This window comes from Mercurialis annua, linkage group LG8, assembly GCF_937616625.2.
Source record: "Mercurialis annua linkage group LG8, ddMerAnnu1.2, whole genome shotgun sequence".
Classification (NCBI taxonomy): Eukaryota; Viridiplantae; Streptophyta; class Magnoliopsida; order Malpighiales; family Euphorbiaceae; genus Mercurialis; species Mercurialis annua.
The window spans coordinates 30500340-30528012 of NC_065577.1; the positions used below are offsets into that span (position 1 = coordinate 30500340).

At 32.4% G+C, this 27673-nt stretch overlaps 3 long non-coding RNA genes across 4 annotated transcripts; all 3 read left to right on the forward strand.

Annotated features, from left to right (window-relative positions):
* Window positions 1-1428: 1428 nt before the first annotated feature.
* LOC126659893 (uncharacterized) lies at window positions 1429-3878 on the forward strand. The gene is made up of 2 exons (XR_007635136.2): window positions 1429-2429; window positions 3581-3878. It is a non-coding gene; the product is annotated as an uncharacterized LOC126659893 (long non-coding RNA).
* Window positions 3879-8003: 4125 nt separating this feature from the next.
* LOC126659892 (uncharacterized) lies at window positions 8004-10953 on the forward strand. Its single transcript, XR_007635135.2, has 3 exons — window positions 8004-8382; window positions 9408-9504; window positions 10656-10953. It is a non-coding gene; the product is annotated as an uncharacterized LOC126659892 (long non-coding RNA).
* A 5313-nt stretch (window positions 10954-16266) lies between these two features.
* LOC126661238 (uncharacterized) lies at window positions 16267-27035 on the forward strand. Of its 2 annotated transcripts, XR_008789692.1 has the most exons (5): window positions 16269-16898; window positions 18482-18567; window positions 19301-24311; window positions 25894-25979; window positions 26713-27035. It is a non-coding gene; the product is annotated as an uncharacterized LOC126661238 (long non-coding RNA). The 2 variants fall into 2 exon arrangements; XR_007635565.2 differs by lacking the exon at window positions 25894-25979 and having other exon boundaries at window positions 16267-16898.
* The last annotated feature ends 638 nt before the right edge of the window (window positions 27036-27673 follow it).

Consider the following 27673-nt stretch of genomic DNA (forward strand, 5'->3'; position numbering starts at 1 on the left):
TTGATATAAGTTCACATCAGGTTCACATTAGGTTAATTTTCAGTTTTATAGTTGTCAAATACATTTCAGTAAAAATAAATATTTAATTAGTATATCACACTAAATTTCAAAATTATATGGATATAAAATATCATTAAGATTGTAAAGAGTAGTAAGATAAATTTAATTAAAAATTAAATTAAATTATTCAGTTGATATAGGCTAACATTAAGTTCATATTAGGTTCATATCAGGTTGATTTTCAATTTTATAGACTATCAAATACATTTCAATTAAAAAAGTTATTCAATTATATAATAAAAATAAAGTAATCGTAAAGGTCAGTTGGAATAAAAATTAAAAAATAAAATTAAAAATCATCAAATTCGTCAAATCATACAACAAGATAACAAACAATTTCATTATTTGTCAGCACTTTTTTCTCTTCGTTAGATCCAGCACCGTAAAACGTTTAGATAGTTTATTTTTAATTTTTAATCGTTTATTTATCACTCTACATACTGATTCTCGCTAGTATAAATTTTTAATAAATAAATTTAATTAAACTAAGTTAATAAAAAAACTATAAAAAAAGTAATAATAAATTGCTTTAACTTATATTTTAAGTTGATGTTCAGTTTACATTAAATTTTTATTTTATTTATACCTATATTAATTTAATTAGACTAAATCAGATTTAAATTTATAATTAGTAAACTAAAAATAACAATTTAAATTATTTACTTTAAATTGACATTAAATTTATATTGAGTTTGTATTGATAACAGCGGATCAGACCGTCAAATATCTGGTCACAAATAATTTTATTTTAAATAATGCTTAGCTGCCACTAACCGGCATAGAGTCCTTAAGAAAGAATACATAAATTTAATTAATATAAAATTTATAAATTTATTATTATATATTAAAATAAATATTATTCCAAGAAAGAGAACGAAATTAATTTTATAGCTCAAGGAATAAAAGAAATAAAATAAAATATACAATAATAAGTTTAAATTGAATGAGCAGGTGTTGTATGTCAAAAAAAAAGTTGAATGAGCAAGGGTGCACATAAATTGAAAATTGAAAGAGCAGGACAAATTAAATGTGCAGGTATGAAAAAAAGAGTATAAACAGATAAGAGATTAGAAAAATAATCACGTGGTGTGCATCAACAAATAGGGAGTGTGTAATAGAAACACAAAATATACTATAGGGATAAAATAGGAATGACAATTATATAAAGTAGGTATAGAATTTTTTATAAAAATTGAGGGATTTTTGCTAAAAGAAAAAAGTTGGGTTACTAACATAAACATAAAGAGGTAATTACTCAAACTAAGGTTGATTTCAATTGATTTATTGTGATAGGATATTTTTATAAATTCTGAAAATTTATGCAATCAAAAGCTTATCTTCAATCTCTAAGAGTTGTGTAGAGTTTAGATTAATTTATTTTGGGTAATTGCTTGGTAAAAAGATAGAAAAATTAAAAGTTGATTTAAGGGTTTAAACAATAAATGTTAGAGAAAAACATTGAGAACTAAAGCTGAAATTTCTTAAGGTTTTGATTAAGCAATTAGAGGTGAATAGAGGTCGGGTTTGGCGGAAGTGAACGGTGGCCGGCGAGAGACCGGTCAGGCCGTGGTGGCCTGACCCGTCTGCTCTGTTGAGCAGACCCAAGTCTGCTCAACAAGAGCAGACGTGGTCTGCTCTATAAGAGCAGACCTGTGTCTGCTCTAAAAGAGCAGACCTGGTCTGCTCAAAAGAGCAGACCGGCTGCTCTTAGGGAGCAGACCAGCTGGTCTGCTCAATGGGCAGACCAGCCGGTCGCTCCGGATCCGCGTGCCACCGAAATTGTTTTTTTAGGGTGTTTTTATAAATTAAACCAATCAATTTAGTGTGAAATTAAAAGCTGAAAATGGATTTAGAAAGTTTAATAAATGAGTTTTGAAATAGAAGTAAAATTGAATTATGGCATAGATTAAATTGAAGTTTAAATACTTGAATATAAAGTTTAAGCCGGGTTTAAGTGGATTTAAATGGCTAAAAGCTGATAAAAGGAGGCCGATGCGTTATTAGACGTTGGAGATTAAAGTTGTTGGAGAGTTGATAAAATAGTAGTAGTTAGCTAAAATAATGGGTTAGAAGTTAAACTTAGCTACTAATTTGATTGAGGGATTTGTTAAATGGTAAGTCAAATCGGTTAAACAAGTCGTTAAGAAGGCGAGAGTAAAAGAAATGGACTTAGAACTAATTCAAGCTTAAATGCTTGAATATAAACGCGAAATTTTGAAAGTAAGGTAATATATGAATTAAGACGTTAATTTAGTATTTATTTGTATTATAGATCCTACGCATATTTGGGATTGGAGAAATAGAGAATTTGGAGGTTAAACAACGGGCTATTTTATTGTGCTTTATGAAATTTGGATTAAGCGATCGAGGTGAGTTCGCGATTTACTTTCGAGTATTATTATTTTTATTTATAAATAGATACATGTATTTGATTGAATGTTTTAATTTAAACCTATATATTTGTTTATAAAACTCATATTGATATTAATAGAGCTTTATTAAAATATTTTAAATAATAAGTTTATGACTTTTATTAACAGTTTATTTATGCTATAAACGAATAAAATATATTACACTTTATTAAAGGTCGCATAAATTGAGTTTGAAATATATTGAAAAATGTTTGATACTAGACTTTGATTTTTATAATGAATAATGCGATTTATAGTTGATGATGGCTAGATCGTGAGATCGCCTTTGAAATAGCATCGTTTATTTGAAAAGAGCATATATTATTTAGTTAACGTTCTTTGTTCTTTTAAGACCTTTAAGCATGTATATTAGTATAGAGAATTCGAGAATTTTATTATAGTACTTGTTATTTTAATAGCTTCGCTATATGTATGTTTATTATACGAGCTTATACATTGTTTGTCTTGCGGAATTATTATTTAAACCCAATAAGTGATCCGTGGGAAACGAGCTACCTATTGGGCGTCAATAGGCTGTGTGATCACCAGAATTGATACGAGTCTAGGCGTCTATGGTCAATATATTGAAATGGTTAATTATGAATATCGATCGATTAATGGATTAAGGAGGACAAAAAGAAAATTGATAGACACAAGGTAACTCGGTCGAACTATCTCGGGACCTGTGTCTAGTGGGTAACTCGGTCGAACTATCTCGGGACCCACAACTTGGGATTAAGTAGTGGCATAAGTAACTCGGTTGAATTATCTCGGGACTATGCCACGTGGTAGCGGGTAACTCGGTCGAACTATCTCGGGACCCGGCCACTCGGACGATATGATTCGAAAAACAATTATCGTTGATTATGTTCTATAGGTTCATAGCATTTGGGTTTAGGGTTTCAAACGGATCCGATATTGGAAACTACTAATTATATTTTATGTTTATTTATGTTTAATTTATCATTTATTATCGAAGTATGTTTAAATACAAGTTTATTGTTGAAATATTTAGAAAAGTATATTTTATTGTTAATGCGACCTGATTTTTAAGTATAATACCGTTAGTAAATTGTGAACTCACTCAGCGTTGTCTGACCCCCCAACAGTGTTTTCTTTCAGGATTAATACTTGATGATGTGGTCGAGCTTCCAACCATTCTTCCGGAAGTCTCAATTATGGGGAGTCCTATTTTTCTTAGAGCTGCAGTAGTCAAGATATTAGAGTTAGCTTGTAGCAAACAATTTACGTTTATTTTATGCCATGACATAATGATGTATTTTGGGAAAATGAATTATCCAGGAATTTATTATATGGTTAATTGGTATTTTATACAGAGTGGTTTGTGCGTTTTCACAGGTGTGGTTTATTAAGTTTACAGGCGTTATATTGCCGATTTTTCGAAAATGGTTTTATTAAGTATTATAACGATTTTGAAACGCGAAAAAGTTTTAGGTAAATTTAGGCTTGCTACGGGTTTCGGAACCAAAATTCCCATTCCCTAGCGCCGGTCGCGGCCCTCGATTTCGGGTCGTGACAAATGTGGTATCAGAGCAGTTGGTCCAGGATACTACTGCTTTGTGTGAGTCTACCTAGGAAACTACTGCAGCATATAGGATTCGAGTCATGTCTTTTGCACGTTGTCTTCTGTTTTCTATAGTTTCAACCTTCCTATTTAGGATATAAGCCGCGATTATTGTGTGATACTGCGTGCGAATTAAATAATTAGAATTTATACGATTCGGTGACTAGGCTTATGTATGAAGTAGTGTATAGTGTGAGGATGTTATGATAAGCATACGATATAAGCGTTTAAGGATGACTGATAGAAAGGCGTAGATTTAAAGAGGCGGAAGAACTTACCAAGTTACAGAGTTAAAGTCTGGAGAACTTACAAAGTTAAAAGTTTATGAATTAAAGTTAATTGTTTAAACGATTTTAAAAGCATAATTGTGCCTAGACCCGAGATAGAAATGCATTATTGCCACGACATGAATAGAACTGCATCACTACATACACATTAAATGGAAAGAATAATAAATGAATTCATACATTAGTAGGACATGCATCATGCTCATTTGGCCTAGACAGGAGGTAAGTTATGGCAACTCTTTGGGGATGAGAGACGTCATCACCCTAGAGCACAATTATGCTAATCTTTAAAGGATTTAAATGTGATTTTTATAAAGGGTCATTTTCTCTAAATTGAAAAGATAATTGAATTATTTTTAAAGAGATTTGTTTTAAAACGTAAGTATACCTAGACCGGAAACTCTGTAACGAAGGTAAAATGCTCGAGATTAAGCTGCAAGCAACTCGCGAAGGCAAAACAAATGTGCATTAGAATACGAAATGAAGATTTACATTTTGACTATACAAGGTTTTCCGTAGTTCAACGAACTATAGTGGGAGTAGAATAGTAAGGCGTATCTGTATAGCGTTAAGCGATGAGTTAGGATTTTCTTATTTGTAAATGAGGTGTTTAGGATATCATGCTATAAGAAAATAGATATATAAAGGAAGGTAACCAAACCTATTAAACAAATTGTAAGATCAAGGTAGTAGATTTACAAGACGATCTCTACTAATTAAAGAAGCGAATTTTAAGCGATATCGGGGAATCGCCAAGATTAGTAAACCTAAGGTATCTTTTAATGGAACCGTTGGATTGGTTTGACGTCGGAGCGTGACATTCCTAAGAAGGTTACTTAGGAAGGAATTGTGGTGATCGTTAAACGGAGAGCCAAACGACTATGTTTATGAAAAGTATTACTAGAAGATTTATATGAATAGAAAGGACCAGGCTAGTGAATCATTTGAGGAAATATAATATGTATTGAGATTATCTATTGAAAATCCATATAAATACGAATGCTGTGAAGTATTTAGTTAAAGAGGTTAAGAGACGGGACATGGATATTATAGGGAGTAAGTTAAGAAGTTAAAAATTCTAAACAAGAAACCAAGGAACGTATATATGAAAATGTATGAGAAAGGTATTGAAAATATAAGATCACGAGACCTGAATCTGAATGACAAAGAATGAAAGTTATAGTCCAATAGCTATAAAATATTGTCGATGACTCTTAAAGGAGAACGAGAACACTGCAGGTGAAAGGTTAGCACATGTTTCATATCGCAGATGGTACTAAATATATAATTTGAGGATTTGTATATTAGGACCAACGAAGGAATCAAAGTAAACTTACGTTTAAAGTATATAACGTATTAAAGACGGAGGTAACCAGATAAGAACTCTGTGATGAGTATAAGACAGGAATAACTTAATGCAAGTAAGAACATAAACCATGATGATAGTTATGAAGAAGGAATTGAAGGAGATGAACTAAATTATAGAGTGAAGACACCGATAAGGATATCATGTATAAACATGTACATGATTGAAAGTAAAGAAGGCGGAAAACGTCAAGAAAGATGATGTCGAACTCTGATAAACTTTAAGTTTATACGATGTGAGAAGGAAATAGAGATTTATCGTGAGGTATATTAGAAAATAATCGTTGGAACAGGATGTGAGAAATGACTCATGACAGAATAATACGAGCTACTTATGAATTTTTTTAGAAACAATGAAGGCATATGAATAGAAAAAGCTACATGAAAGACGCAAAGGTATGCAAACCTAATGGAAAAGATTGAAGTAAGGAAACTTCACAAGTACTGCAGCTATATTGCAGGTTAGCTAAATCCTGTTTTCTAATAAATCTTATTTAAATATGTGCTCGGATCATTGAAGTAAGACGGAAATATGGTATATGAATTGCATAACTTTAAGGAAGGGACAAACCATAAAAATAGATGTAGAAGGTCGTAATAGAAGAAGAGGCATGGAGGAATCAGTAAGCATGTTAGTTGTTGGCGTTAAATTATTAATGAGTTTATAGTATAGGGTTCAGGCGTCCGCAGAATGGATGCAGACATTTGATAAAGAGATTTCGATGGATTATTCAATGGCAATGGAAGGTGAAGGTGAACGTAACTACGAACATTTCATACGGACTTTGATTATATATCAAGTGGGATAATCCAAAACTTATAACTACGTTTGGACTAGTAGTTACTTTCAATTAAGTTCAAAGAATTCAACTAAAGAAACTACATGTCAAATTAAGAAAAGTTTAGATGCCCGGGGTAGGTAGTTTGGACAAACTTTCCGACCTCTAATGCTTGTCAAGGTCAATTTGAATCTAAAAGGAAATTGTAAAGAAAGTTACAGAGAGTGCATTTAAAGGAAGTAATAAACAATTGGACGATTTTAAGTGATTCATTTAATGGTTTAAGTTTACCATTAAATCATCAACATGTTTGGAATACATTAACCTTAAAAAAAGGTTATTATATCAAAATTTTAACAATTAGAGTACCGCGAATTCATTTATGATTGAAGTATTAGTTCGTTCGTGTTAGGAACGCAATTTTACATTGAAATTGGTTAAAGTTAAGGGAGTTTATTGGATTTAGAATGTGAAAGTAAAGATCGTAACAAGTGTTTAAGATGGTTATTTTGGAGGTAATTTTGGACGTGTTCGTGAAAACTTTTTGTAATTACTCTTAATGACTTGTGGAAGGAGTATGTCAGAAAGGATAACGACAAGCCCGGATCAATCCTGAAAAACAAGACCTGCCTTAGGCAAGCAGGCAAACATATACCCTTAAGTAAGCCTATTAATTAAAGGTTAAGCACAATTCTAATGCTAATCTAGTAAAGCCCCTTCTGGATCAATTTTCGATCCCAAGAAATGTTATTTTGGACCTAGGACCAAAATAAAAGTTGTAAGTGGTGTAGCATAGAATAAGTTTCAAGTGATAAATTAAAATTTGGACAAATTTTAGACGTTGGTTTGATGGCCTGAAGTTTGCTAGAAACGTACATTTACTAAGTTGAGAAAAAGCGATTTTTAGTTAGTTTGGGAAACTAACTACGTAATACATGGATAACGTAATACAAAATAAGTATAAGTTTTAGAAAATCGTAGAATAAAATATTCTATGAGATTATGCCTTAAGGGGATGGCGGAAGTAGTGAGCACTACCAATATTAAAATAATTGGATGGTAAGCATTATAAGAAAATTCGAGGACGAATTTTTTAAGGGGAGAAGAATGTAATGCCCCGCATTTTTGGAGAAATGTTTAATTGGATAAAACATATTATTTTAGCCAATTAGAGCTAAAGATAAGGGAATTTCCGTAAATAAGACGGAAAATAGAATTTTGTCGAGAGGTTAAATTTAATAAAGATTGATTATGTTATTAGATTAAATTAATCGGAATTAAAATTTTATCTCGTATTTGGATATCGAGATAAGCATGTCGGGATTTAATGGGAAAATTGGAGGAAATTTCCATTAAATAAAATAAATGATTTTAAAATGGATATTTAAATAATATCCGTAAATGTTATTATTTGGATTATTTTAAGAGAATCCATAAACATTTGGAATATTATTTTTAGATACGGATTTAAGCGCGATAAATAAATTATACGGCTAAATAATAAATTTAAGGAAAAAGGCGATAATTAATATTTTGAATTAAGAAAAGTAGTCCGTATAATTTATAATCGAACAAAGTTTGGAATTAGCCCGAGAAATTTAGCGACGTGCTTAATTAATAAAAGAATGATTAAATAGAAGGAATTTTTAGAATTGGGTTAAGAAAAGGATTACATTAAAACTAGCCCATTTGAATTAAAAGCCCAAGTCATCCTTTTTGTCTAGATACAAAAACATTCCAGAGGATTCTAGCTTCACCATCTTCATCATTCTCTATTCTAAGGGCATGGCTAAGGAAGAAAAAAATGAGTAAAGTTTTGATTACAAGTTTCAGCAACTAATTCTAGCAAAGGATAAAACTCATCATCTAATATCAATTTGGAGTTGAGACAAGAGGTAATTACTCAAACTAAGGTTGATTTCAATTGATTTATTGTGATAGGATATTTTTATAAATTCTGAAAATTTATGCAATCAAAAGCTTATCTTCAATCTCTAAGAGTTGTGTAGAGTTTAGATTAATTTATTTTGGGTAATTGCTTGGTAAAAAGATAGAAAAATTAAAAGTTGATTTAAGGGTTTAAACAATAAATGTTAGAGAAAAACATTGAGAACTAAAGCTGAAATTTCTTAAGGTTTTGATTAAGCAATTAGAGGTGAATAGAGGTCGGGTTTGGCGGAAGTGAACGGTGGCCGGCGAGAGACCGGTCAGGCCGTGGTGGCCTGACCCGTCTGCTCTGTTGAGCAGACCCAAGTCTGCTCAACAAGAGCAGACGTGGTCTGCTCTATAAGAGCAGACCTGTGTCTGCTCTAAAAGAGCAGACCTGGTCTGCTCAAAAGAGCAGACCGGCTGCTCTTAGGGAGCAGACCAGCTGGTCTGCTCAATGGGCAGACCAGCCGGTCGCTCCGGATCCGCGTGCCACCGAAATTGTTTTTTTAGGGTGTTTTTATAAATTAAACCAATCAATTTAGTGTGAAATTAAAAGCTGAAAATGGATTTAGAAAGTTTAATAAATGAGTTTTGAAATAGAAGTAAAATTGAATTATGGCATAGATTAAATTGAAGTTTAAATACTTGAATATAAAGTTTAAGCCGGGTTTAAGTGGATTTAAATGGCTAAAAGCTGATAAAAGGAGGCCGATGCGTTATTAGACGTTGGAGATTAAAGTTGTTGGAGAGTTGATAAAATAGTAGTAGTTAGCTAAAATAATGGGTTAGAAGTTAAACTTAGCTACTAATTTGATTGAGGGATTTGTTAAATGGTAAGTCAAATCGGTTAAACAAGTCGTTAAGAAGGCGAGAGTAAAAGAAATGGACTTAGAACTAATTCAAGCTTAAATGCTTGAATATAAACGCGAAATTTTGAAAGTAAGGTAATATATGAATTAAGACGTTAATTTAGTATTTATTTGTATTATAGATCCTACGCATATTTGGGATTGGAGAAATAGAGAATTTGGAGGTTAAACAACGGGCTATTTTATTGTGCTTTATGAAATTTGGATTAAGCGATCGAGGTGAGTTCGCGATTTACTTTCGAGTATTATTATTTTTATTTATAAATAGATACATGTATTTGATTGAATGTTTTAATTTAAACCTATATATTTGTTTATAAAACTCATATTGATATTAATAGAGCTTTATTAAAATATTTTAAATAATAAGTTTATGACTTTTATTAACAGTTTATTTATGCTATAAACGAATAAAATATATTACACTTTATTAAAGGTCGCATAAATTGAGTTTGAAATATATTGAAAAATGTTTGATACTAGACTTTGATTTTTATAATGAATAATGCGATTTATAGTTGATGATGGCTAGATCGTGAGATCGCCTTTGAAATAGCATCGTTTATTTGAAAAGAGCATATATTATTTAGTTAACGTTCTTTGTTCTTTTAAGACCTTTAAGCATGTATATTAGTATAGAGAATTCGAGAATTTTATTATAGTACTTGTTATTTTAATAGCTTCGCTATATGTATGTTTATTATACGAGCTTATACATTGTTTGTCTTGCGGAATTATTATTTAAACCCAATAAGTGATCCGTGGGAAACGAGCTACCTATTGGGCGTCAATAGGCTGTGTGATCACCAGAATTGATACGAGTCTAGGCGTCTATGGTCAATATATTGAAATGGTTAATTATGAATATCGATCGATTAATGGATTAAGGAGGACAAAAAGAAAATTGATAGACACAAGGTAACTCGGTCGAACTATCTCGGGACCTGTGTCTAGTGGGTAACTCGGTCGAACTATCTCGGGACCCACAACTTGGGATTAAGTAGTGGCATAAGTAACTCGGTTGAATTATCTCGGGACTATGCCACGTGGTAGCGGGTAACTCGGTCGAACTATCTCGGGACCCGGCCACTCGGACGATATGATTCGAAAAACAATTATCGTTGATTATGTTCTATAGGTTCATAGCATTTGGGTTTAGGGTTTCAAACGGATCCGATATTGGAAACTACTAATTATATTTTATGTTTATTTATGTTTAATTTATCATTTATTATCGAAGTATGTTTAAATACAAGTTTATTGTTGAAATATTTAGAAAAGTATATTTTATTGTTAATGCGACCTGATTTTTAAGTATAATACCGTTAGTAAATTGTGAACTCACTCAGCGTTGTCTGACCCCCCAACAGTGTTTTCTTTCAGGATTAATACTTGATGATGTGGTCGAGCTTCCAACCATTCTTCCGAAAGTCTCAATTATGGGGAGTCATATTTTTCTTAGAGCTGCAGTAGTCAAGATATTAGAGTTAGCTTGTAGCAAACAATTTACGTTTATTTTATGCCATGACATAATGATGTATTTTGGGAAAATGAATTATCCAGGAATTTATTATATGGTTAATTGGTATTTTATACAGAGTGGTTTGTGCGTTTTCACAGGTGTGGTTTATTAAGTTTACAGGCGTTATATTGCCGATTTTTCGAAAATGGTTTTATTAAGTATTATAACGATTTTGAAACGCGAAAAAGTTTTAGGTAAATTTAGGCTTGCTACGGGTTTCGGAACCAAAATTCCCATTCCCTAGCGCCGGTCGCGGCCCTCGATTTCGGGTCGTGACACAAATTGTGTTTTTTGAAACTGTATTTAAAACCGTTTGAAACTCTATTTTTATGAAACCTTTATAAACCGTTTGAAACTCTATTATAAACTGTATTTGAAACCGTTTGAAACTGCGGAGTAAAAAAATAAATATTTTTTTTTTTAGGTACGCTTATAAACTTTCAGTTTTTGAGGTAAATTTACAAATATTTTAGTTTTTTAGGTATTCTCCTAATTAGCCCTTTTTAAAATAATGTTTCTTACATGATACTCCCTCCGGTCCATAATATTTATCGCATTTGACTTTGGCACAAGAACTAAAAAAAATTAATATGTTTTAATTTATAAACACTTTTACTAAATTAATCTTATATTAAAATTTATTTACATTTATTACTATCATTTTTATTTGTTTATCGTATTTTTTCAATAAAGTAATGGGGGTAAATATGAAAAAAATAGCAATTAATGCTCTCTTAATATTATAACATGAAAAATATTATGGACCAAAAAAATTTCTCAAATACAATAAATATTATGGACCTGAGGGAGTATATCTGTACTTATAGTATAGGAAAAATAAAATAAAAATAAAAACAAAAACCTTTAAAGTCTTAAAGTCTTAATAAGTCTTAACTAATTACCCGCATGTTAATCAGAGTCTGAGGTTACTGCATAATTGTTTTTTAAATAGACCACATTTTATTATGTTAACCAAAAATGCAAATTTAACATTAAAACTGATGGCAACTATAGTATATAACAAACTTCAAATTAAAAATTAAAATCATTAAACATATGAAAACTATGGATTTTGAAGTAAAAAATTTAAGCAATTGAATTGATTAGTTGACATATTTTATTTGTTATTTATTATTGATTTTTAAAACTATATATTTATTAAATATTAAGTTATAATTAATTATTTATAATACACACACACACACACACACACACACACACACACACACACACACACACACACACACACACACACACACACACACACACACACACACACACACACACACATATATATATATATATATATATATATATATAGAGAGAGAGAGAGAGAGAAAATAAACCAAATTGAGTTAAAAAAGAAATTTTTTTTCTACATTTAAATCTAATTATTTATTAATATCTCAATTATTTATCTCGATATATAAAAAAAACTTATATTCAAAATGATAAATTTTGAATAAAGTACAAACTTTTTCAACAAAATAAAAAAAAAATTGATTTTAATGTTCTTACATGTTATGCTAGAAAACAACTTAAATTAAAAATTACATTATTTTTTAATAGCATAAATTGAAATAAATATATTTAATAGTAGGCCTAATTATTTAAAAAAAACCCACCTTAAAATATTTTTTCTTTTATACCTTAACCTAGAAAAAAATTTATTTGTATCATTTTTTTGATTTTTCATTTTCAATTGTTTTCCAAAATTTTATTTTTTGACAATTTAATTAATTAAAGGATGAAAACATTAAAAATAATTAAATATAAGGGTTATATCATCTTTTTTCTGTTTGAAAAAATACAAATAAGTCCTTCAATTTTAAAAATGTTTAAATAAATTCAAAAATTAATTATATATAATTTTTTTTATTAAAAAACTAAATAAATTAAAAAATATTTCCGACAAACCGCCGTACTCTTCCAATTTATACACCGCTATGGATTTTTTTACAAAAAAACTAATTTGTATTTTAATGTTCTTACATGTTATGCTGGAAAACAACTTAAATTAAAAATTACATTATTTTTTTTGCGGGTTTTCCGGTCGAACCGGCCGGTCCGATAGCTTTGGAGGTTTACTATAAGAAAGGCCTAAAATCAGGGTTTATGGTTGATTATTAGCTTAGGTTAGAGAACTTGAGCTTTTAGAGAGCATGAAACCTAAGTGAGAAAATGCCACTAAAATGAAATGAACTCGAATTGGGTTTTATTTATAGACCTGTAATAACCCGTAAAAATTTTCAATTTAATTTGCGACTTTCGGAAATATTTTGAGTCGTTACGTTTCGGAAATGTTTTGAATCGTTTACGTATTTGAAATTCGTTTGTTTGAGTTGGGTTAGGGATATTTTTTTTTGGGTTTGGTTTTGGCCAAAGGCCTTTTTCTTTCGGTTGGGCCTTTGGTTGGCCCAACCGAAATAATTCTTTCACAGCTCCTACGTGCAGAGGCACGTTTCCCTCCCTCCCCAAACCAACTTCTACTCCGGATTTCTCGAGATTAACTCATTATTTTAAAACGTTTTGAAAACCAAAAGTGCTCACCACATATCCATCAAACCCTAGCCTCTTTCCCTACTCAATTTCGCTGAGAATCCTTCCCGCAATCATCAATCAAACTTGGGTGTTCATCGGTAAGATCTTGAACACATATTTCAGTTTTGGTTTAAAATCGACCTCTCCGTATTTTGATCAGTACGTAATCATTTCAGATCCAAATTCAGTTTCGTTTCCTTCCAGAGATAGAAGACTCGCGTATCTACAAATCCCAATTTTTGTTTCGTCAAACGGTACGTAAACGAACCCGTACCAATCGCCGCCGTTTTACCGTTTTCTGGAAATTTTTGTTTTAAGTTTAATTCGACCCTTCTGAAATTTGATTCGTTTGGCAGCCGTTTGGAGGTCGAAATCAATTCCGTTTGTTTCCCGTGAAAGTAGACTCACGCATCTACGTTTCTACACCTTTCGTTCGTCAAACGGTACGTAAACGAACCCGTACCAATCGACGCCGTCTTATCGAATTTCATTGAATATAACTGTAACATATTGTTAGTTACTGCCATTATTTTTTTTCGTATGGCTTTCGGGTTTTTGGGTTTTAAAGACTATAATTACTCGGATTAGCTTTTGATTTTCAAAACTTCTCGACTTGCAATTTGGATTTGGGATTGGTGTGTTCTTCGTTGGTTTTGTGTCGACTCCTTCGTTTTGCTTTCGGCTTAAGAATTTCTGCATATGATTTCCTTGGTAGTCGGTTTTTGTTGTATTTGTTAACTTGATTTAGGTGTCTTGCTTGAGGGGTTAATCTTAAATTGTATTGTTGCTTAAGAAATTAATGAAATTGGCGGGAAGCTTGAGTTACGAATTTTGTGTACTGTAATGTTGAGTTTGGTTTGATATAGATGTGTAATTGAGAAGATGATGAGGTGTAGTGGGTTGATTGGCCTATTTAAGTGTTGATTTGGCTAAAAGTATATTTCAGTCATTGAAAGATTGTGATTAAAATAAATAAGTCCCTAAAGTTAATTACTAGCTAGTGATACTTGTTTGTTTGATTTTAAATTACGAAAGTGATTTCAACTTATTTATTTAGCGGTTTAAATAATATTATTTTATAATTTGAAATTACTTCGGGCATTAATATTTTAAGTTTAATTAAATATTAATTTTATTATAGTTTATACGAAATATTATATATTGACTATATTAAATAAGTATTTGGGATTTTATTAATTTACAAGTTTGTCAAATTAATTATATTATTTCTAAGGCATAAAAATAATATATGGATATTAAAAAATTAAATTAATAATTATTATTAATTATTATTTAATTGTTAAATTAATATTTTGGGCTTAGAATGCCTTTGGAATTAAATTTATATTTTAGCTTTATTTGTTATTTAATTAATTGAGATAATTGCCGATAATATTTAATTACTTGAGTTTCAAGCTATTGAGTTCTATTTTGATATTAATTAATATCTTATTTAATATTAATTATAAACTTTGGTTTATAAACTCTGGAATATCAGTTGGGTCGGTTTGGACTTGGGTCACTGACATGTGGGTTTAACTTGGTAGTTTTGAAAAAACTCGGCTAACCCACTATTTGAGGAATTGATTTTATTTATCAATTAAATATTATTTTAATAATATTTTCGGATTGGATTTAAGTACGAACTCAATAGTCTTGAATTAATTACGGCATTATAATTTATTTGAGAATTGTGTTCTTATGTGATTTATCTGGTTATTTAATTGTGCTAGTCCTACGTGGTGTCTAGTGATCTTAGAGTTAGGGGTCAACGGATTTTAACCTATTTATTATTTTAGACCCGTCGACTGTTCGTGCTTCGGAGTCTAGCAGGGTTAGCTGTTTGCCAAGATCACGTGGATAAGCAAGCAGTGAGTTTGTAGTGCTATTTACCGCTTTATTAAGTACCGCATCATATTTTAATATTATAAATGTTTGTGAACTGTTTTTACGGATTATGGATCTGGATTGAAACGAGCTACTCGATAGGCTTGTATCGAGACTGTGTGCATCGGTGAGTACTCTGGGAAACGGCAGACCAAAGTCTTGCTTACGCTGGTATATTTATATGACGAGGATTTGTTCCCGTCCACTCTGGGTTTATCGGTATGCTATGTCATACTTACGCTGGGATCATTTCAATAAAGTTTTTCCATAATCATATTATATTAGTATAAAAATATTTTGATTTAAGGGTTTTAAACTTAATAAATGTAAATAGTATTGCGAACTCATCTCAGTATATCTGACCCCGTTGTTTTCCCAAATTTTCCAGGTTTATGATTTGAAAGTTGGTCCACTCCGATTCTTTTGATTCCTCGGAGGTTTTTATGTTATTAAACTAGTTTCTGTTTTCAAACTCTTAGACCGCAGTGGAACTAGTTTATATATTACATTTGTTATTGCATTGGAATTGTCGATTAGACCGATTATTTATTATTGGCATATTTACACTGGAATATTTTATTGTTATATTTAAGGCATGCTGTGGAATATTTCAGCTACTTAAGTTATTTATATTAGAACTGTATTATAAATTGCTAGACTTAGGTTGGAGTCTCGGTTGCCCCCGAGCAGTTTTCTGCAGGTTTAAATGTTTATTTGATTTCCGCAAGGCTTGCAACGGGTTTTGGTACAACCATACCCATACCCTAGCGCCGGTCACTATTCATGAAATTGGGTCGTGACAAAGTTGGTATCAGAGCTTTGGTTTCAAACAAAGGCCATTTGCATGCTATGTGTTTACTCTGTTAAGTTGTTATCGAGTCATAGGTACTACTGCGGAATTAGGTTCATGTCTTGTCTTTGAAACGTCATCTTTTGATTTTAAAACTTTCTGCCTACGCCGATAGGATTGCGTCGAGTCAGTCGGTATGTAATACCCCGTACTTTTAAAGTACCAAGTAATGTGCCACGAAGCATAAGTACGAGAATTTAATCAAGGACATCGGAATTAAGTTCGAGAAATAAGAATTTAGACCGAAGCGGGTCTATTAAAATTATCGTAAAATAATAAATTAAGTGGAATTTATTATTTGATAAATTGGAATTTAGCGGGACTAAGAAAAGTAAATAAATTAAAATAAAATAAATGGTAAGTCCCGAGTTAATTTTACGATAAAGTTCGTAAAATAAATTATTTGGACCTAGATAAATAAATAATGTGATGGAGCCATTATTTATCAATAAAGAATAATCGTCAAGGTTCTTTTTAATTACGACAACATTTTAGACTTTAATTGAAAAATTTAAAAGTTGAAGGATTTAGTGGGAAGAGGTGCCAAATCTAAGTATTTATATAGATTTTTTCCCCATAAAACCAATAGGAAAAAGGCACCTAAACCTCCACCTCTTCAAGAATACTCTAGCTCAAATAAGATTAGAATTGGAAAATAGAAACAAAACCCATCTTCTTCTCCTCCACCGAAAACCCCATCACCATCTTCATCAACTTGGAGCTCTCACCACGGTGGCATCAATATCTTCACAATCCGGCCACCAAATCCAGCGATTCAAGCTCGGTTGGAGAGCTAACACACACACGAATAAGGTAACCTCTTTAGTTTTGGATTTGATTGTGAGTTTGATGGTGTTTTGCTTAGTTAAAATAAGGTGTAGTTGCTGCCCTGTTTTTAGTTGTTATTTAATTTGAGTTTTGGGCTATGATTTGGGTTGTTTATGATTGATTAATGGAGTTTAAGGTTCGTTTATGGTTAGGAATAGAAGGTAGCATGTCGGAGTGAGGATTAGGGGTCGGAACAGCAGCGTTTTGCTGCCGTAATTGCAGCGTGTTGCTGCTGCAATTTTGCAGCAACACCGCTGCAAAACTGCTGCAACCCGCAGCAGTTCAGCAGCCCATGGGGACTGTTTGGGCAGTCCCCGACCCCTCTAGGATGTTATATTTCGAATATACATCGAGTCTAAATCATGACGTGTTGAATTGGAGTTAAAATAATGGTTTAAAGTGGGTTAAAACTGATTTGGTAAAATGCAGAAAATGAAAGCTAAAAACTGTTTATGATGCTATGTTTGGATTAAGATACGGAGGCCGTTGAGCGATGATTTTTGAGAAATCTTGAGTAGTATATCGTAAGGGATATACAGAGAGTGATACGCGATAGTCGGATTAGAATTTGAATGATTGAATAGGGCTGTGATGATTGAAATAGATGGGGCGTTCAAAATTATGAAATCTGAAAATTTGTAAATCAAGCCATGAAGGCTACTCAGCCTATAAAAACGGACCTCGAACTATAATAATCTTAACCCGAAATTGAGTAGAATACATAGAGGATGTTACGTAGATGAGATATGGGTAAAATAATAGTATTATTGTTAAGTCGGATTAAAAATTATCCGTGTTTAAAGTTAAGTCAAAAACTGAAAATATAAGTTAGAAAAATAAATTAAGTGTTAAAACATAATAAAAAGAAAACTTTGGAATTAAATTGTGAACAAATGGTAAGTCGGAATCAGTTGAAATCTTCACGGATATTGTAGTGGGATGTGTGAATTTTAAGAATGTCAGATTGTTTTTGGAAAATATCCGCTGTAGATACCCTGTTCCGCTGTCCGAAACAGCAGCTCTCGTAAACTGTTTTGCACGCCAAAGCTGCCAATTTTAAGGAGTCGACTTCAGGACAAATTTCCGACATCTTAGGACGATAATTTCAGTTTAGAATCTAAATGAAAGTTATAGACAAGGTTACAAACTATAAGGATGTCAAATTTGTTTGGGAGTCGGGCCGTTTTAAATAAACGTTTTAATAGCCCAAAGTCGGCTAGTTAGCTAGTTTTGGAAAAAAAAAACTAATTTTAATTAACGAAATGTAAAGTCGTTAATCAATTGAGTTATAAATTGACGTTTTGAGCTAAGATCAATTATAAATTATGGAAAAGTGACTTATTAAATTAATTATCGATTTAGCTCGATAATTAATTTCATTTAGCTAAATTGAATGGTTAATAAATAACATTTGGACTAATGTTATTTATTAAAAGGAGTTATATTTTAAAAGGTTATCAATTTATTCCAAGGCAAAATAAATTGATTTATTCGCTAAGTAGTCTATAGCTTGAACACCTTTGGATTAGGATCCATTTTAATTACGATTTATTATCGTATCTTCATAGACTCGACGAGGCGACTATTAAGGGGGCGCAAAACGTAAAGAACGCAACAGGGCTTTGCTATGGCCGAAGTCTTTGGATAGCAATTAGTGAGTTCTGCAATTTACTTTCGTATATTATTATTATAAGTTGATAATTATGTGATAATTCATTAATTGCATTGCATATGCATTATTACTTGGATAATTCATGTGGATACTTTGTTCATAATATCGCTTGGGTGCATTATTTGATATATTGTTGTTATTTGTAAATTGTGATATTTTCTTAAATGATCCGAGGAAACGAGCTACCTATTGGGCGTCAATAGGCTGTGTGATCACCAGTGTCCGGGTCAGTCATAGAATTAGTGTCGATAGATGTTTGTATTTGAAAATGTTTGATATGAGCTCAATATACGCTAATTATGTTTGGGTATCGGAAAGAAGGATTATAATTTTTGTTAGATACGTGAGTAACTCGGTTGAACTATCTCGGGACCCGTATCTAGTGAGTAACTCGGTTGAACTATCTCGGGACTCACACCTTGGGATTAAGCAGTGACATGATGTAACTCGGTTGAACTATCTCGGGACTATGTCACGTGGTAACGAGTAACTCGGTTGAACTATCTCGGGACCGTACCACTTGGATTAAAATGATTTGATATAATATTAATGGATACAATATGAGTAGGATACGAATAGGAAATAGTATTAATTTAAGATTAGGGTTTCATCGGATCAAATATTGTTGTTTGTTTTAATATATGTTTATGCAATTTATATTTATAATATCTTAAGTAAATGCGAACTCACTCAGCGTTGTCTGACCCCCCAATAGTGTTATGTTTCAGGTGTATAGTATCAGATGTAACGGACTTCTATCCTTGTTCCAGAAGTCCGCGAATACAGAAAGAAGGAATAAATCAGTAGTGCTGCAGTAGTCGAGTCCTAGAGTGTAATTATGTTTTGTCAAACGGTTTTATATATGTTGTTTATACTCTGACATGTATAAAGGTTTTAAACTGCGCTTTTAAACCGTTTATATATATATATATATGTGAGAAACAGGGCATTGCTTGATATGAGATATCGCTTTGTAAGACCCTGATTTCTAAAGATCGTTTTGTATCGTTTAAAGAAGTTTTATAAAAACGTTTTGAGAATGTTTCGCGAAAAATTTATAGTGAAATTTTAGGCTTGCTACGGGTTTCGGAGCTACCACTCCCATTCCCTAGCGCCGGTCGCGGCCCTAATTTTTGGGTCGTGACAAAGGTGGTATCAGAGCAATGGTTAGATTCATAGGCCATTGCTTATAGGTGATCATTTGTACCTAGGTTTGACATTGTCACTAGGTTAAGTTAGGAACTACTGCAGCTATAGGACTCGAGTCATGTCATTGATAGGTCCTCGTTTGTTTTCTAAACTTCCAACTCTCCTCGATAGGATACGAGTCCATATGATCGATTGCTTTATGAAACGTTGTTTGTTCTATATGGGATATGTGTATGCGATAAGGATGCATGTTTCATTTATGATAGAGTACGCATACGCAATGTGCATACGGAGAAGGACATGTGACAAATTGACTCTCACAAGTGTGTATGGGCAAGAGGAGGCCCAGCCACATGTATTGGTCCTCGTATGCCTTGTCCTATCACATTTCTTTTAGTTGCTATGGTTTGGCCAATAAGACAAGCCATTATGGCATAGATGTATCGTATCAGATATAGATCGTTATTAAATAGACGATGCACTAGAAAGAATGAGAACCTAGGTGCATAACCTAAGATATTCCTTTAGGAAGGAAACAAAACGTAGAGAACATACATTGAACACACATCATACATACATTGAAAGAGTTCGACATTCTCTACAAAATGTCAAATATGCCTGAATAACCTTAGCTATGCCCTGAACATAGCTTGATAGTATGTGATAGAAAGATAGAGAACGAGAATAAAATACACCAATAAGATAGATAAAAAGCCATATAAAGAAAAGTTAAAATGTCACAGAAGTTCCGATCTGAGTTGACTTATGGTGTTTACAAAAGAAATAAAGTTTTGAGATTTCCTTTAAAAGTATAATTGTGCACAGACCCAACATGTAGTATGCCATAGGAAGCATGAAAGACATGATTGAAAACACATTGCAGTATCAGCATATATGTATAAATATTTTGATATAAAACCATAATTTTACTCTCCATCATGCATTCGCTGATACGAGCAATTCAAAGAATTTTAAATAGCAACTCTTTAGTGATGAGAGGTGTCATCACTCTGATGCACAATTATACTAAAAGTTTTGAAACTATATGATTGAAATGGTGTTCGATTTGAAAAGAAATTGTTTTGAAAGTCCCGCGGGCAAAGTCAAATTGATTTGAAACGTAAGAAAACCGGATGGAATTTCCTGTGACACCAATATATAAACTTTAACAAAGAGCAATAACAAATATAAAAGATTGTATTGAGATAGTTTAATAGTGAACACAGTTCACACCTCATAGATAGGACCTATGAAGGCAGTAATCGTATGAGAAAAGTAAGTCACCTCGAGAGTAAGAGGTGCAATGACGATCGAGAGTAACGACATCTAGGTGTATGATCGAAAACATCGATACCAAGAGATATGATTGATATAGATAATGGACACGATGATGTGAAGTGGTGATGTGCGAATACATACGCACTAAGGGGAACAAGGATATAGATCGATGACGCTTAAAGAAGCGAACAAGTAAATGATCGATAATACTAATAAGCTATATAGACATCAAGGGATGTAATGAAATAGGAAGGAAAGACTCAACAAAGGGGTTGAGCTATAACACGATGGTGTTATCGGATAAACTAAAACAAGAGACAGTAAAGAAGGACACCTATAAGAGGTATTTATATATAAGGAAGTATAACAAAATTAAAAATGGACAAAAGAATACGAAGAGATCGATTAACATGACCGACACAGATATGGCTTAAACAACCTACGTATATGGTGTGACACTCCATAAAGGTAATCGAGGAAAAGAATTAAAGACGTTACATGGAAAGTAACAAGAAAATAAGGAACAATTGAACTCTATATAGGGTCAAGAAGTATAAAATTGATCTAGGGATAAGATCAATTTCACTGATAGACGAAATATCAGTAAGAATATGACATATGGATCTGCAAACGACCAAGAGTGTAACACATTAACAAGTATAAAGGAGTAACTTTTGACCTTCTAGTTATAGGAGCGGTGAAAAATGTTGAAGCAAGAAGTATAAGATGATCGGGAGGTAAGTTAAGACAAAGTTAAGAACTTCACTGGACAATGCTAAAGGAGATATCAGTCCTATATTCACTAAGATTAAAAGATCCAAAGGTAATATGTACAACGGAATAAGATGAATAAAAAGGATCGGGAAGCAGTGTGTACATGAAAACGAGAAGTATAAAGTGGTCAAGAAACTTAGTAAAGAAAAGATAAGGACCTCATTGGATACTGGTAAAGGATACTACAAATTTAATATAGATAGTTGAGGTTAAAGGATTGAGAGCTAAGATATATCGTGAATAAGGACGCGATACATGTAAGGTACTGCTAAGTAGGTATTCAACTTCATGAATCCAGAAAGCCATGAAGTAGTTGACTGATAGTAAAGGAAAGGGCATTCCTAACTACCATAAGGCATGGATAAGGGTATTGGACGAAAGGCCTTATAAGTCTAACTATAAAGACAATGGTTAGTAAATGGATAATCAGAGTGTCACAGCGAAAGCAAAAGTAGAAAGAGATAATCATGTACGTGATCGAATACGAGAAAGACAAGAAACTTCAAGAACCATGACGTCGAACTTCGATAAACTCGAAAGTCAATAAAATCGTAAAAATGGAATAGAGATTCATCGAGAAATAGTACAACCTAACGAATAAGAGTTAAGACTAAGGTTAAGGTTTCATAAAACAATCGAAAGAGGATCGATTAAACTACAATGGAAAAAAAAAAATATAGTTCATGATGAATAATAGAAAGAAGCAAAGGACTAAAGGACATAAGATAAAGAAACACCCTAGCTCAGGGCAAGGAATATGTGTTAAGTAATAACACATTACAAAATAAGAAATCTACGGAAGAATGTGATTTGAGATAAGGTAAAGGATTAACCTTATACTCAACAACAAAAGGAAAGCATAAGTGAACACTTAAGGAGATTAAGAAAATATCGAAAGAAGTTCGACTTCAAACGAAAAATATAGACAGAATGATAAGGTATAAGAAAACTAAATGTATTTCAAGAAAGGATTGATTGGTTGCTTAGTTCATAGGCTCAAACTACAGCCTATACAAGTAATTAACTATAGCCCTAGGAAGTGACTTCCGGGCCAATTTTTGAAGTTTTCGGGTTTTAATTTCAACCCGAAGTACAAAAGGAAATGGTAAAAGATATTGTGAACTACACGAATACCAGTTTGGTTTAGTAAACAAACACTTATGAATAAGCGATTAGGACAACCAAAGTAAGATAGAAGAGTAAATTTTGGATAAGTTTAAATGACTTAAAAAGAGTAAGTCAAAGTTGATATCATAAAGTGGGGAACAAAGAAAGTTCAAGGTTGATATCCAGAATAACACTACCCTTATGGTATTAAGGAGCGAACAATAGACAAAGGTTGGCGAATACCAACGTTAAGAAGTGAAAAGATGTGAATCTATCAAGGCAAGAAGTTGGTAGACGATTAGATTAACATCTCAATGGGAATTGTATAAAGAGCAGCTACGCGCGAACGAAGGAAATTTGTGAAGAGAGATTAGTCATCTCTTTTATAACAGACATTAAGCATCACCATACGATTAAGTATGATACAGAAGAACGTAAAGACAAGACCAACTATCTTTAAGGATGTTAGCAATTATTGTAAGATAAATCAAACACTTGATAATAAAGACGGGTAACTAGAAAACCGTCAAGAAATGACGATGTAAGAAACTTTAAGGAACACAATGGATTACAAAGGCGAAGTTATTATAACTTTATGATCTGGGTAACGATAGTATAAAAAGTAAGACTTTAAGTCTTTATAAGAAGCAATAAGAATTGCTAAGAAGTGTAATACTTGATGGATAAGAGTATTACTATAATTATGAAAATTCGAGGACGAATTTTTATAAGGGGGGAAGAATGTAATACCCCGTACTTTTAAAGTACCAAGTAATGTGCCACGAAGCATAAGTACGAGAATTTAATCAAGGACATCGGAATTAAGTTCGAGAAATAAGAATTTAGACCGAAGCGGGTCTATTAAAATTATCGTAAAATAATAAATTAAGTGGAATTTATTATTTGATAAATTGGAATTTAGCGGGACTAAGAAAAGTAAATAAATTAAAATAAAATAAATGGTAAGTCCCGAGTTAATTTTACGATAAAGTTCGTAAAATAAATTATTTGGACCTAGATAAATAAATAATGTGATGGAGCCATTATTTATCAATAAAGAATAATCGTCAAGGTTCTTTTTAATTACGACAACATTTTAGACTTTAATTGAAAAATTTAAAAGTTGAAGGATTTAGTGGGAAGAGGTGCCAAATCTAAGTATTTATATAGATTTTTTCCCCATAAAACCAATAGGAAAAAGGCACCTAAACCTCCACCTCTTCAAGAATACTCTAGCTCAAATAAGATTAGAATTGGAAAATAGAAACAAAACCCATCTTCTTCTCCTCCACCGAAAACCCCATCACCATCTTCATCAACTTGGAGCTCTCACCACGGTGGCATCAATATCTTCACAATCCGGCCACCAAATCCAGCGATTCAAGCTCGGTTGGAGAGCTAACACACACACGAATAAGGTAACCTCTTTAGTTTTGGATTTGATTGTGAGTTTGATGGTGTTTTGCTTAGTTAAAATAAGGTGTAGTTGCTGCCCTGTTTTTAGTTGTTATTTAATTTGAGTTTTGGGCTATGATTTGGGTTGTTTATGATTGATTAATGGAGTTTAAGGTTCGTTTATGGTTAGGAATAGAAGGTAGCATGTCGGAGTGAGGATTAGGGGTCGGAACAGCAGCGTTTTGCTGCCGTAATTGCAGCGTGTTGCTGCTGCAATTTTGCAGCAACACCGCTGCAAAACTGCTGCAACCCGCAGCAGTTCAGCAGCCCATGGGGACTGTTTGGGCAGTCCCCGACCCCTCTAGGATGTTATATTTCGAATATACATCGAGTCTAAATCATGACGTGTTGAATTGGAGTTAAAATAATGGTTTAAAGTGGGTTAAAACTGATTTGGTAAAATGCAGAAAATGAAAGCTAAAAACTGTTTATGATGCTATGTTTGGATTAAGATACGGAGGCCGTTGAGCGATGATTTTTGAGAAATCTTGAGTAGTATATCGTAAGGGATATACAGAGAGTGATACGCGATAGTCGGATTAGAATTTGAATGATTGAATAGGGCTGTGATGATTGAAATAGATGGGGCGTTCAAAATTATGAAATCTGAAAATTTGTAAATCAAGCCATGAAGGCTACTCAGCCTATAAAAACGGACCTCGAACTATAATAATCTTAACCCGAAATTGAGTAGAATACATAGAGGATGTTACGTAGATGAGATATGGGTAAAATAATAGTATTATTGTTAAGTCGGATTAAAAATTATCCGTGTTTAAAGTTAAGTCAAAAACTGAAAATATAAGTTAGAAAAATAAATTAAGTGTTAAAACATAATAAAAAGAAAACTTTGGAATTAAATTGTGAACAAATGGTAAGTCGGAATCAGTTGAAATCTTCACGGATATTGTAGTGGGATGTGTGAATTTTAAGAATGTCAGATTGTTTTTGGAAAATATCCGCTGTAGATACCCTGTTCCGCTGTCCGAAACAGCAGCTCTCGTAAACTGTTTTGCACGCCAAAGCTGCCAATTTTAAGGAGTCGACTTCAGGACAAATTTCCGACACCTTAGGACGATAATTTCAGTTTAGAATCTAAATGAAAGTTATAGACAAGGTTACAAACTATAAGGATGTCAAATTTGTTTGGGAGTCGGGCCGTTTTAAATAAACGTTTTAATAGCCCAAAGTCGGCTAGTTAGCTAGTTTTGGAAAAAAAAACTAATTTTAATTAACGAAATGTAAAGTCGTTAATCAATTGAGTTATAAATTGACGTTTTGAGCTAAGATCAATTATAAATTATGGAAAAGTGACTTATTAAATTAATTATCGATTTAGCTCGATAATTAATTTCATTTAGCTAAATTGAATGGTTAATAAATAACATTTGGACTAATGTTATTTATTAAAAGGAGTTATATTTTAAAAGGTTATCAATTTATTCCAAGGCAAAATAAATTGATTTATTCGCTAAGTAGTCTATAGCTTGAACACCTTTGGATTAGGATCCATTTTAATTACGATTTATTATCGTATCTTCATAGACTCGACGAGGCGACTATTAAGGGGGCGCAAAACGTAAAGAACGCAACAGGGCTTTGCTATGGCCGAAGTCTTTGGATAGCAATTAGTGAGTTCTGCAATTTACTTTCGTATATTATTATTATAAGTTGATAATTATGTGATAATTCATTAATTGCATTGCATATGCATTATTACTTGGATAATTCATGTGGATACTTTGTTCATAATATCGCTTGGGTGCATTATTTGATATATTGTTGTTATTTGTAAATTGTGATATTTTCTTAAATGATCCGAGGAAACGAGCTACCTATTGGGCGTCAATAGGCTGTGTGATCACCAGTGTCCGGGTCAGTCATAGAATTAGTGTCGATAGATGTTTGTATTTGAAAATGTTTGATATGAGCTCAATATACGCTAATTATGTTTGGGTATCGGAAAGAAGGATTATAATTTTTGTTAGATACGTGAGTAACTCGGTTGAACTATCTCGGGACCCGTATCTAGTGAGTAACTCGGTTGAACTATCTCGGGACTCACACCTTGGGATTAAGCAGTGACATGATGTAACTCGGTTGAACTATCTCGGGACTATGTCACGTGGTAACGAGTAACTCGGTTGAACTATCTCGGGACCGTACCACTTGGATTAAAATGATTTGATATAATATTAATGGATACAATATGAGTAGGATACGAATAGGAAATAGTATTAATTTAAGATTAGGGTTTCATCGGATCAAATATTGTTGTTTGTTTTAATATATGTTTATGCAATTTATATTTATAATATCTTAAGTAAATGCGAACTCACTCAGCGTTGTCTGACCCCCCAATAGTGTTATGTTTCAGGTGTATAGTATCAGATGTAACGGACTTCTATCCTTGTTCCAGAAGTCCGCGAATACAGAAAGAAGGAATAAATCAGTAGTGCTGCAGTAGTCGAGTCCTAGAGTGTAATTATGTTTTGTCAAACGGTTTTATATATGTTGTTTATACTCTGACATGTATAAAGGTTTTAAACTGCGCTTTTAAACCGTTTATATATATATATATGTGAGAAACAGGGCATTGCTTGATATGAGATATCGCTTTGTAAGACCCTGATTTCTAAAGATCGTTTTGTATCGTTTAAAGAAGTTTTATAAAAACGTTTTGAGAATGTTTCGCGAAAAATTTATAGTGAAATTTTAGGCTTGCTACGGGTTTCGGAGCTACCACTCCCATTCCCTAGCGCCGGTCGCGGCCCTAATTTTTGGGTCGTGACACGGTATTTATGCTTTGATTTGATGCTCTTATTTTATTTTATTGAAGTTATTTTCACTTGGATGATTTTAAACTACTTTGATTTCTCGGGAAATCTTGCATCGGTAATTTTCTTTATGTCATACTTGAGTATGATGTTAATTGCCTTATCGTAATGATGTTGCTCTTCACTTGAGTGATATATGTTGGCTGTTATGCTTTAAGGATGTTGTTGACGTTAAATTGTTTGAGAGTACTTCTGGTTTTGGCCGAGTGCCTTGATTTTTTTTTTTAAATGATTTTTTTTTCCAGAATTTGACACTGTTTTGAGTTTAAATGATTTTTGACCGAAAAATCTTTTTCACGTTTTGCGAATTACGTTGTTAGCCACGTATTGGTTTTAAATTATCTTAAGGATATTATTTTTGCCTAAATGGTGTTTTGACATAAAATGTTAAATGGGTAGTCTGGACACGACACCCTAAAATATTATTTTCAGTATCTTGCCAGTAAAATGGAATTCGTTTATTTCAAAGTTTTACATTTGACTAAGGA